This window comes from Ochotona curzoniae, unplaced genomic scaffold (assembly GCF_017591425.1).
Source record: "Ochotona curzoniae isolate NIBS_2020 unplaced genomic scaffold, NIBS_Ocur_1.0 contig_908, whole genome shotgun sequence".
In the NCBI taxonomy this organism is placed as follows: domain Eukaryota; kingdom Metazoa; phylum Chordata; class Mammalia; order Lagomorpha; family Ochotonidae; genus Ochotona; species Ochotona curzoniae.
In genome coordinates, this window is record NW_024466607.1 from 6,119,569 (window position 1) to 6,130,833 (window position 11,265).

The 11,265-nt window shown below is 47.4% G+C and overlaps 1 protein-coding gene across 2 annotated transcripts in view; it reads right to left on the minus strand.

Moving 5' to 3' along the window:
* Positions 1-10,936, minus strand: part of RAF1 (Raf-1 proto-oncogene, serine/threonine kinase) — a 60,180-nt gene extending 49,244 nt beyond the window's left edge. Inside the window, exon 1 of one of the 2 annotated variants that reach the window (XM_040995220.1) lies at positions 10,625-10,936. The gene's annotated coding sequence lies outside the window, so the exon portion shown is untranslated. The remainder of the gene's footprint in view (positions 1-10,624) is intronic. The other variant, XM_040995223.1, reaches the window with a different exon arrangement.
* Between the last annotated feature and the right edge of the window lie 329 nt (positions 10,937-11,265).

Sequence of the window (11,265 nt, forward strand, 5' to 3'; positions counted from 1 at the left end):
CAAGGGCATTTTGCTCTAAGAACTTTCAGAATTATGCACAGGTGGTGGGCGTACCCTAGCATCTACTCCAGAGAGGACACCCACAACCACAACAGGGCTTGGTTTTGTTGGGGATTTTTGTTTATTTCTTTTTAAAAATTTATTTATTTTTATTGGAAAGTAAGACGCACAGAGAGGAGAAGAGAGGATCTTCTGACCGCTGACTCACTCCCCAAGTGGCCCCAACAGCAAGAGCTGAGTCAATCCCAAGCCATGCGCCCGGAGCCTCTTCTGGGTCTCCCACACAGGTGCAGGGTCCCAGAGCGTTGGCCCGTCCCTGACTGCTTTCCCAGGCCACAAGCAGGGAGCTGGATGGGAAGCAGGGCTGCTGGGATTGGAACCGGCAACCATATGGGATCCTGGCGCATTCAAGGCAAGGACATTAGCTGCTAGGCTACTGCACCGGGCCCAATACCTACACTTTCATTAATACTTTTCTTCATAAAAGTGCATTTTACTATACATGTTTTAGTATCCCAATTTCACTTTACTTACCAGCCATATTAAAATTCTGTCACTGCTTGAATATTTTTTAAAGACTTTATTTGAAGCAAAGAGGGACAGAGATGATAAGATTGAATTAGAGTCCATCCATTAGCTCAACCCACAAATGCTTGCAGCCAAGGCTAGGCTGAACCAAAGCCAAGAACCCAGAATTCTAGTTGGCAGGTAAGGAACCCAAGTCTTTGGGTCATAATTTTATAAACTTTCTCTCAAGTGCATTAGCAGGAAGCTGGATGGGAAGCAGAGCAGCTGGGACCCAACCAGCTAAAATCCACACAAGCTAGAGTCCCAGCCCTCCGACTGGGAATACAGGTATACCAAGAGGCAACTTAACCCACTGTGCCACAATGCCCACTCCTGAACATAATTTATACAGCATGAGAGCACAAAAAATGCTAACTATATGTACCAAGGCTTACAAAAATTTTGTTCACTGCAACACAAATGAGTCATTAATTGTGTAACTAGTTTATCTTTTTAAAGAACATTATATATATATATATACACATTTATAAGGGAGAAAAAAATCCACCAGATCTACAGTCAGTCAACTTAGAAGGATTTGGTCTACTTATAGATGTAATGAACAATAAAACAAACAAACAAACAAAAACACCTAGGGCTACTCCACACTAATTAGACGTGTGTGTGCACGCGTGCGCGCGTGTGTATGTACGTGTGTATTAAAGAAAAATGACAAGTACTGGTGTAGTTGTAAAGAAACTGGCCCTCTATTCTTCACTGATGGCAAAGCAAAACAGTTTGGCAGGGCCTCACAAAGCCCTAACTGCCCTGTCACCAGCAACTCCACCCTCACTTACACGCCCAAAAGAACTGAGAACAGGGACTCCTATCTGTCCACCGATACACACAGCAGCATTGTTCACAACAGCCACAATGTGAAAGCCATTCAAACATCCATCAACAAGCAAAATGTGAATCTATTCATAGCACAAAATATTGTTCAGCCATAAGAGGAAATCAAAGATCCATACGTGTCATCGCATGGATAAGCTTTGCAAACACACCAGATGAAATTGGGGCTTCCCTGTATCATAGCATGTAAAACCACCACATGCAACACTGGCATCCCATATGGGCACCAGTTCAAGCCTCCGCTGCTCCATTACAGGTCCCTGTTGACTGCCCACTAAAGTACTGGAAGACAGCCCAAGTCTTTGGGCCCCAGTACCTACTTAAGAGTCCCAGAAGAAGCTTCTGGCTACAGACCAGCCTAACTCCAGCTGTTACAGCCATCTGGGAAGTGCCTGGCTTCTCCCTAGCACAGCTGCAAGTCTTCTGGGGAGCATGCATGGGACAAGATATCTCTCCTTTTCTCTATGGCGCTAGTTCGCATCCTGACTGCTCCGCTTCCCAACCAGCTCCCTGCTTGTGACCTGGGAAAGCAGCAGAGGATGGTCCAAGGATTTGGGTCCCTGCACCTGCATGGGAGACCCAGAAGAAGCTCCTGGCTCCGTATCAGCTCAGCTCCGGCCACTGTGACCATTTGGGAAGTGAACCAGCAGATGTAAGATCTTTCTATCTCTCCTCCCTACAGATATGCCTTTTCAATAAACATTTTTAATTTCAAAAAACATTCTCTATGCCTCACTCCCTCCCCCAAATAAGGAAAAAAAAAAAAACACTAAATAACAGCCACACACACACACACACAGACTCAGCCTCAAGCAACAGGGTTTTTCTTTTTATGTTTGTAGAAAAAGAAATTAATCATTACACAGGAAGCATCCATTTGAGTATAATCTAATGAAATTTCCTACAGCCATACCACCCTGAACGCGCCCAATCTCATCTGAGTATAATCTAATGGAATAATAAACTCACCAGATGCAAAGCGTTCTTGAAGAGGAGCTCAAGAAGAGAAACATCATTAGTGAATGAGAAGGAAAAAAGGTCAGGGAGTTATGTTTCAAAAGAAGGCTTTTTGAAATGGCTCTTAGAGGGCCCAGTGCGGTGGCCTAGCGGCTAAAGTCCTCGCCTTGAACGCGCTGGGATCCCATATGGGCACCAGTTCTAATCCCGGCAGCTCCACTTCCCATCCAGCTTCCTGCTTGTGACCTGGGAAAGCAGTGGAGGACGGCCCAAACCCTTGGGACCCTGCACCCGCCTGGGAGACCTGGAAGAAATTCCTGGCTTCTGGCTTTTGATCGGCTGCGCAGTACCGGCCGTTGTGGTCACTTGGGGAGTGAATCATCGGACAGAACATCTTCCTCTCTGTCTCTCCTCCTCTCTGTATATCTGACTTTGTAGTAAAAATAAAATGAATCTTTTAAAAAAATTGTTTTTCAATAGCTTTTTTCTTTTTAAGATTCATTTGTTTTCACTGGAAAGGCAGATTTACAGAGAAGGAGAGAGGGAAGTTCTATCCGCTGGTTCCCTCCCCATAGGCCTAAAGGAGCCGAACCAATCTGAAGCCAGGATCTTCTGGGCCTCACGTGGGTGCAGGGGCCCAAGGCGCTGGGCCATTCTCAACGTTTTCCCAGGACATAAGCAGGCAGATGAATGGGAAGTAGAGCAGCCAGGACACGAACCGCCACCCACACAGGATGCTGGTTAGCCTACTGAGCCACTTTGCCAGGCCCAATAGTTTTTAATTACATTTAGTTGCTGCATCTGATTCCAACATCAACTTTAGAACATTTTTATCGCCTCAAAGGAACTCCTATCACAACCACAGCCCATTCTCCACCTCCCCTGGCCCCCAATCGATTCTGTGTTTCTATGGGTTTGTCTGCTAAGGAGTTCTCACACTAATGCAATTATCAGTAGATTTTTCTGCCTTGTTCTTTCACTTAACATATGTTTTCAAGGTTCACCCATGTTGTGGCTTTTATCACTACAGCATTTCTTTTTATTATTGATACTACTAATATCCCATTGATTTAAGATCAATGTGATTTTAATAATTTCAGAAACATGGGGTTGGTTCAGTGGCTCAACAGGCTAATCCATCATCTGCAAGCACCAGGATCCCATATGGGTGCTGGTTAGCAGCCACATGGGAGACCACAAGAGGCTTGTGGCTTCTTATTAATTCGTCTCCAGGTGTTGCTGCCATCTGGGAAGTGAAGCAGCAAATGGAACAGCTTCACCTCTCCTCTCTGTAAATCTGACTTTCCAATAAAAAATTTCAGAAACATAATTTTGCATTCAGCATTTTTCATGTTGTATTAATCAGCTTTTTATTACCTCAATAAAGTATCTGAGACAATCAGTTTTATAAAAAAAATATTTACTTAGCCCAGTTTCAAAAGTACAAGTCCAGATCAGGAGGCCCATTGCTCCTGCCTTTGATGATGCAGTGTGGATGGAGGAAGGGTCGCAGAGCAAGCCAGGGTGTACACAGAATAGCTAGGCCAGAGCTCAGACTTCAATAATAATCCTCTGGCAAGAACCACCTTCCAAAGGCATGACCCCAACCGACCTGAGGACCTCCCACAAGGCCCCACCTGCTAAACACCAGAACCAGTATCTTAAGAATTCAACCTCTTGGACCCAGCGGGTGGCCTAGCGGCTTAAGTCTTCACCTTGACCGCCCCAGGATCCCACATGGGCATCAGTTCTAATCCTGGCAGCTCCACTTCCCATCCAGCTCCCCGCTTGTGGCCTGGACGAGCAGTCAAGGATGGCCCAGTGCTTTGGGATCCTGCACCCATGTGGGAGACCTGGATGGAGTTTCTGGCTCTGGCTCCTAATCGGCGCAGCACCAGCCGTTGTGGTCACTTGGGGAGTGAATCAATGACAGAAGATCTTTTTCACTGTCTCTCCTCCTCTCTGTATGTTTGACTTTGTAATAAAAATAAATAAATCTTTTTTAAAAAAAGGAAAGAATTTAGCCTCTTGACACCATTAATTTATGACTTTGGGGTAGACACCTACAAGAGTTTGAGGGTCAGATCATATTCAAATCACAGCGCACGTAATAAATGTTTCATAGATATCCTTGAGAAGCAAGGAGCCAAACCACAGTTGACACATTCACTTTACTATTTATTGTTCATCTGAATTGTTCCTAGTTTTTTCTACTGTGAATAATTTTTTTTAAGATTTATTTATTTTTATTGGAAAGTCAGATACACAGAGAGGAGAGACAGGAAGATCTTCCGTCCGATGATTCACTCCCCAAGTGACTGCAACGGCCAAAGCTGCGCTGATCTGAAGCCAGAAGCCAGGAACTTCCTCCAGGTCTCCCATGTGGGTACAGGATCCCAAGGCTTTGGGCCGTCCTCGACTGCTTTCCCAGGCCACAAGCAAGGAGCTGGATGGAAGTGGGGGGCCCATATGGGATCCCAGCGCGTACAAGGCAAAGACTTTAGCTACTAGGCCACTGTGCAGGGCCTTGTGAATAGATTTTCTTAAATGCAAGTGAGAATTCCTTTCTAATCTGTTTTGACTCAGGGAAATGCTTATTCTAGATCAGCCACAGGGGGCAAAAGCTGTGTTCTTCCACGGAAAAACAAAAACTCAAGATTTTGTCTATCCCCAAACTAGATGAAGCATGGATTTAATTTATTTGAAAGACAGTTACACAGAGAAATAACTGACAAGCTAAACTTGTCGCATTCACTGGTTCAATCTCTAAAAGGCCAAAACAACTGGAATGGAACAGGCCAGGAGCCAGCAATTGGCACTTATGACCGGGGTCCAAGCACTTCTTCATAGGCAGGGAACTGGAGGAAGCAGAGCAGCCAGAGATGGGGGACAGCTGAACCCAATGCTGCTACAGCCCAGCCATCAATGTTAAAATCTGCCTGAAGGCAAAAGAACGCCTCAAAATACCTACAGTGAGGATGAAAATACATTTACAAAGACACAGTAACCATTAACTAGCCTGATTCTTTCACTGAAACCTACAGGGATGAAGAAAGGTAAACGTTCTATCCAAATACAATGCCTGCGATCTTGTTGCTTTGAAGACCGCTTTTATTTCCACAGCAAACTGGAGGAAGCCATCTGACTGCAACACTGGTATTTACCTCTCACTGCTGAATGCTAGTGAATCAAATCAGAAAGGCAGAAGGGGCAGGAAGATGACACTGGCCGCGCCAGGGTACACTCAGAAGCAGACAGACATACTGAGTGCACTCAAACCTCCCAATCATTAACTGGAAATGTAAACAACCTTTACATCACAAAAGAGGTTTAAACTCTACACTACTTTCAGAATTGCTAATTCCCACCCCGTAAAGTCTCTTAGAATCTGGTCTTAAAACTACCCACCAAGTGTACCTAAAAAAATACTATGTATACTGATTGGAATGTGATGCCAATTAACACACTTTGTAATTTGCCCAAGAACTTCAACACCCTGAGCCAAAACCAATAACAAAGAAACAACACGCACTTGACATTTTCCTTGGTTAAACTAAGATTCTAGAAGTAATTTTAGAAGAAAGGCAAACAGATCTGAAGTTAACTACTAAAATCATCGACAGCTGCACAATTCTGGGAAAAAAAAGGAGTAACAGAATGATTCAAATATTGTGAAATTAGATGAAATCTTTAATATGTAATGAAGCTTACTTTTTACTCACAACTAAGGCAAGGATAGAATCCTCAGCCACGGCTCTCATGATTACAGATGGGTAAGACAGTTTAACTCTACATCAGAAGCACTGACTGAATTGGGACCCAAATACCTAGCTTTACACTTTGAACCCAGTCAGAAGAGCAAGCAGGGGACTCATCCACACACTCTAAAACATAAAACGTAAAGCCTAAGCAATTAATCTAGTGCTCTCTGATTTTCCAATTTACTCAAGATAAGCCATCCCCTCCCCCCAAGTAATTTATTTATTTTTTTTTTTAGATTTATTTTTATTATTTTTTCAAAGGCAGATATACAGAGAGGAGAGACAGAGAGGAAGATCTTCCGTCCGATGATTCACTCCCCAAGTGAGCGCAACGGGCCGATACTATGCCGATCCGAAGCCAGGAGCCTCTTCTGGGTCTCCCACGTGGGTGCAGGGTCCCAAAGCTTTGGGCCGTCCTCGACTGCTTTCCCAGGCCACAGGCAGGGAGCTGGAAGGGAAGCGGGGCTGCCGGGATTAGAACCGGCGCCCATATGGGATCCCGGGCGTGCAAGGTGAGGACCTTAACCACTTGTGCCACCGCGCCGGGCCCAAAGTAATTTATTTTTGAAGAATAACACGTACGGTCTACACAACTTTAAAAAAAAAAAAAAAAACTTTTCAAGTGAAAGCTGGATTTGTGGTTCCATTAACCCCCTCACTGTCATGGTAGTCCACCATCTTTCAAAAACAGTCTTAAAAATTCTCCTCTGCCAAGTCAATATTCAGGCACGCTCTTCGCTTACCAAGTTCTCAACATCAGGAATACCACGCACAGCCTATTCTCCTAACACGCAAACAGAAGTACTCCATTTGTAATATTTTCTATTTGGGGGCAGGAAGCTAATGAAGTTTTATCTGAAACTTAAAAGTAACATAATCATACACTTGCTACTCATAAACTACTTGAAATACGAATTTGAAGTTACTAATTTTATTTTCCACTTCATAATCTAATAATTCTGAATAAGCCAAATTTAACTTAAGAAATATAGTTGTTATTTAATCCTTGAAACACAAAAAGGGATATATTCTAACTCAAAGCAACTAATTCCAGAGGTGCTATGTTATTTAACTATTTTAAGATTTTTATTTATTTTTATTGGAAAGGCAGATGTACAGAGAGGAGGAGAGACAGAGAGGAAGATCTTCTGTCCATTAATTCATTACCCAAATGGTCGCAACGGCCACTGCTGTGCCAGTGCTGTGCCGATCTAAAGCTGGGATCCAGGAACTTCTTCCAGGTCTCCCACATGGGTGCTGGGTCCCAAGGCTTTGGGCCGTCCTCCTCTGCTTTCCCAGGCCACAAGCAGGGAGCTGGATGGGAAGTGGAGCTGCTGGGATTAGAACTGGCGCCCATATGGGATTCCGGTGCAATCAAGGCAAGGACCTTAAGCGCTACCTTGCCAGGCCCTTAACTATTCTTTATATCATCTTTTAGATACTTGCTGCCATAAATGACCAGTTTAATTTGCTTCTGTTAAACACCACAAAATATATTCAATTTACTTGGGCCCTGCCTTGTTTGAGGCACACACTTTCTTCAACTACTGATAAGACTGCACAAAACTAAACAAAACTAAACAATTCCACTACAACTACAATCACAAGCATGACATAGCTAAAAGGTAAGTTTATAGAACAGAAACAGTAGCAGGTTTACTTTCCAGCTACCCAGCATCCAATTGGTCAAGTGTTTCTGTTACATTTTCAACAGCCTCTCCCTTGAAGGGATAAAGAGTGAGCACAAGCCAAGAGAATCTCAGCCCTTCACTGGTATATAATCTACACAACCCTAGACCTAGGAGCACCTATCTAAAGTCAGTTAATAACGTCTCTAACAGAAGGATTATTCCAAACAATGCAGCTATTTTAGGAAACCTAGGTTCTCAGTACTAAGGGACAACAAAATTGCAATCTGGGAAAATCAACCTAGAAGTAGTTTGCTACCTAAGATAAAATGCATCAACCAGGGCTTGGTGGGGTGGCCGAGCAGCCCAAAGCCTTGGGACCCTACATCCCTTGTGGAAGACCTGGAAGAAGCTCCAGGCTCCTGGTTTTGGATTGACTCAGCTCCAGCCACTGTGGCCATTAGAGGAGTGAATCGAAGGACAAAGGACGGAAGATCTTCCTGTCTCTCCTCTCTGTATATCTGACTTTCCAATAAAAACAAAATAAATCTTTAAAAAAAAAAGATACATCAGCCAAACTAAAACAATTAATTACTTTCTAGACCTATTCAGCTGGGGATTTTTTAGATTTACTATTATTAGCATTATTTGGGGAAGGGGGAGGCAGATCTACAGAGAGGAAGATCTTCCATCTGCTGGTTTACTCCCTAAGTGGCCGCAACGGTAAGAGCTACGACAATCCGAAGCCAGGAGCCAGGAGCCTCTTCCAGGTCTCCCACACAGGTGCAGGGTCCCGAGGCTTAGGGCCATCTTCTACTGCTTTCCCAGGCCACAAGCAAGGAGCTGGATGGGAAGTGGGGCTGCCGGGATTAGAACTGTCGCCCAAATGGGACCATGGCACATGCATGGCAAGGATTTAGCCTCTAGACTATCCCACTGGACCCTCAGATGCTTCTTTTAATCTGACAATTTCTATCTAAGAAACATGATGTATATAGGGACAACATTTAAAATTTAGAATGGGGCTCCGGCGGCATGGCCTAGCAGCTAAAGTCCTCACCTTGAATACGCCCCTGGGATCCCATATGGATGCCGGTTCTAATCCCAGCAGCTCTACTTCCCATCCAGCTCCCTGCTTGTCGCCTGGGAAAGCAGTCGGGGGTGGCCCTAAGCTTCGGGACCCAGCACCCATGTGGGAGACCTGGAAGAAGTTCCTGGCTCCCGGCTTCAGATCGGCATAGCATCAGCCGTTGCACTTACTTGGGGAGTGAATCATGGGATGTAAGATCTTCCTCTCTGTCTCTCCTCCTCTCTGTATATCTGACTTAATAAATAAATAAAATAATAATAAAAAAAATTTGGAATGACTAGAAGGTACCAAAGTTATGAAGTCAACATTTTGTAAGTATAACTTTAGGACAGTCTTTTGCAGGAAGCTCTTAGGAAGATCAACTCAGTTTATTCACCACTGTATAAATGCAGAACACCTGATATCAAACGCTAATCAAAAACGCTTTTTAAAGGGTTTAACAAAGCCAATCTTTTCAATTACTATCAGCTTCAACTTCATGGGGGGGAGGGTGATAGAAGAGTAATCAGCAAGAACAATCAGCCAAGTATTTGATACAGTGCAAATTAAACCAACTGTAATGCACCCCTCTCCACAACGACAAGACAAAGTCCCTTCGCACAATCTTGCATCTTTTCTTTAATTATTTCCACCACGCAGTCCGGACTGTCAACTGTTCCCCAAACTCATCCCAAATCCCGTAGGCCTCCAGGCCTTGACTGTCACCCAACCGAAGGCCTCACCGCCCCCTCACCAAAGCCCTTCAAAACGCACCAGTCCCCCGCCAGCGCACCAGCTTCTTCAAATGCCCCAAGCAAAGCGAGCTGCTCTGAATTCCCAGCACCCTCACCAGCCAGTCCTCAAGGCACCGCACTGTCGTCACGCCTGGGCACCCTCTCTGCTCCGGCCAGAAGCACTCGCTGGCTGGACGCACTGTCCACTCCCGTCAAGAGATCCCTAGGACTCGGGTCCCATCTCAAGGAGACCCTTACATTCTTTCCAGCAGAGGACGGAGCCCAGCGGCACACCCGGGGCCCCGCAGAGAACAGTGAATGAACACAAACCTCCCGGGGTCTCTCGAGACGGCCCAACTTGGGTCTGGGCTCCGACAAGGCACTGGCGATGCACCGACCCGGCTGCCCCTCACTTTCCCACCAAAGACAACCCTCGCCTGCCAAGCGCCCCGAGGCCAAGGCTCGGGATAAGCATCCCAAACCTCTCATTAGTCACCCACAGACACCTGAAACCCCAGGCGAAGCCCCTGTATCCTTGTGGCGGGGCACCGACCCATCTGCTCGGTTCTTCCCCGATTCCACTTCGCCCAACCTAAAAGGGTGTCACTTGACTGACGGGGCCCTGGAAGATGGAGCAAGCCCGTCCCGCCCCCACCCCGCAGTCCGCGCGACCAAAGAAAAGGAATTAGCCGGTCTGACTGACCACACACACACACACACACACACACACACACACACACACACACACACACAGCGGGCAGCTCTGGGCAGATTTTTCTCCCAGTGCCAAAAAATGAGGAATGCGCACTGGGCAGAAGGCTGGCGCTGGCATGTTTCCGAGAAACACAAGGAAATCTGCAATGGGGACGTGGGAACCGGGCTCGCCGGCGATGACACCGGGCACGGGGCCCGGCGAGCGCCACCCGGGGTGACAGCGGCCTGCCCGGCCTCCGCTCGCCAGCCCCGGGGCCGTTCCGAGCGTCCAGCGCCGCCCGGACCGGGTCGGCTGGGAAGCCGAGCCGACCCCTGCCCCGGCGTCCCGGCCCCGCAGCCTACCTGAGGGAGCCGAGCCGCCCCCGCGTCCGTCCCGTCGTCCGGCTGCGGCTTCTCGTCCGCTCCTCCTCCCTGCGGCGGGTGAAGGAACGGGAGGCAGTCACATTCGGCGCGTCCCCAAGCCAGGGGACGGGGCCCCGGGAAGCCCTCGCATCCTCGCACTCGGGCTCCGCGCCTCAGGGCACACGCCCTAAAGCCCGGCCAGCTGTCCCTTCTCGGGACCCCAGGAGAGCAGCACAGAAAGCGTTCCCGCCTCACGTTCGCTCTCCTCTTACTCCCGCCATCTAAGATGGCGGCTCCAGAGCCCGCGATGAAGAGACTCTCGGGCGGCCCGGGCGAGCGAGCCCTCCGCTCGGTGCTCCTCCTCCCGACCTGCGGCTCCCCACTTGTGCGCCGGCCCTCCCGGAGGACCGTGGATTTCAAGTTCGGCTCAGGGATCTATCGCTCAGGTCTGAGCTGCGGCCCCGCCTCCCGAGGCGTGGCCTCTCCCGGGCCAGTGGCCGCCATTTCGGAGCCGAGGCTGTCTTGAGGCGGTGTGATCGAGGAGCTGGGGGTCGGAGGGGCGGCTTCCTCCGTCTTCTGTGGCTCGGGAGATACCTGGCGGTGCCGGAGGACACAGAACAGTTTCCAACTTGGGCGCGTCC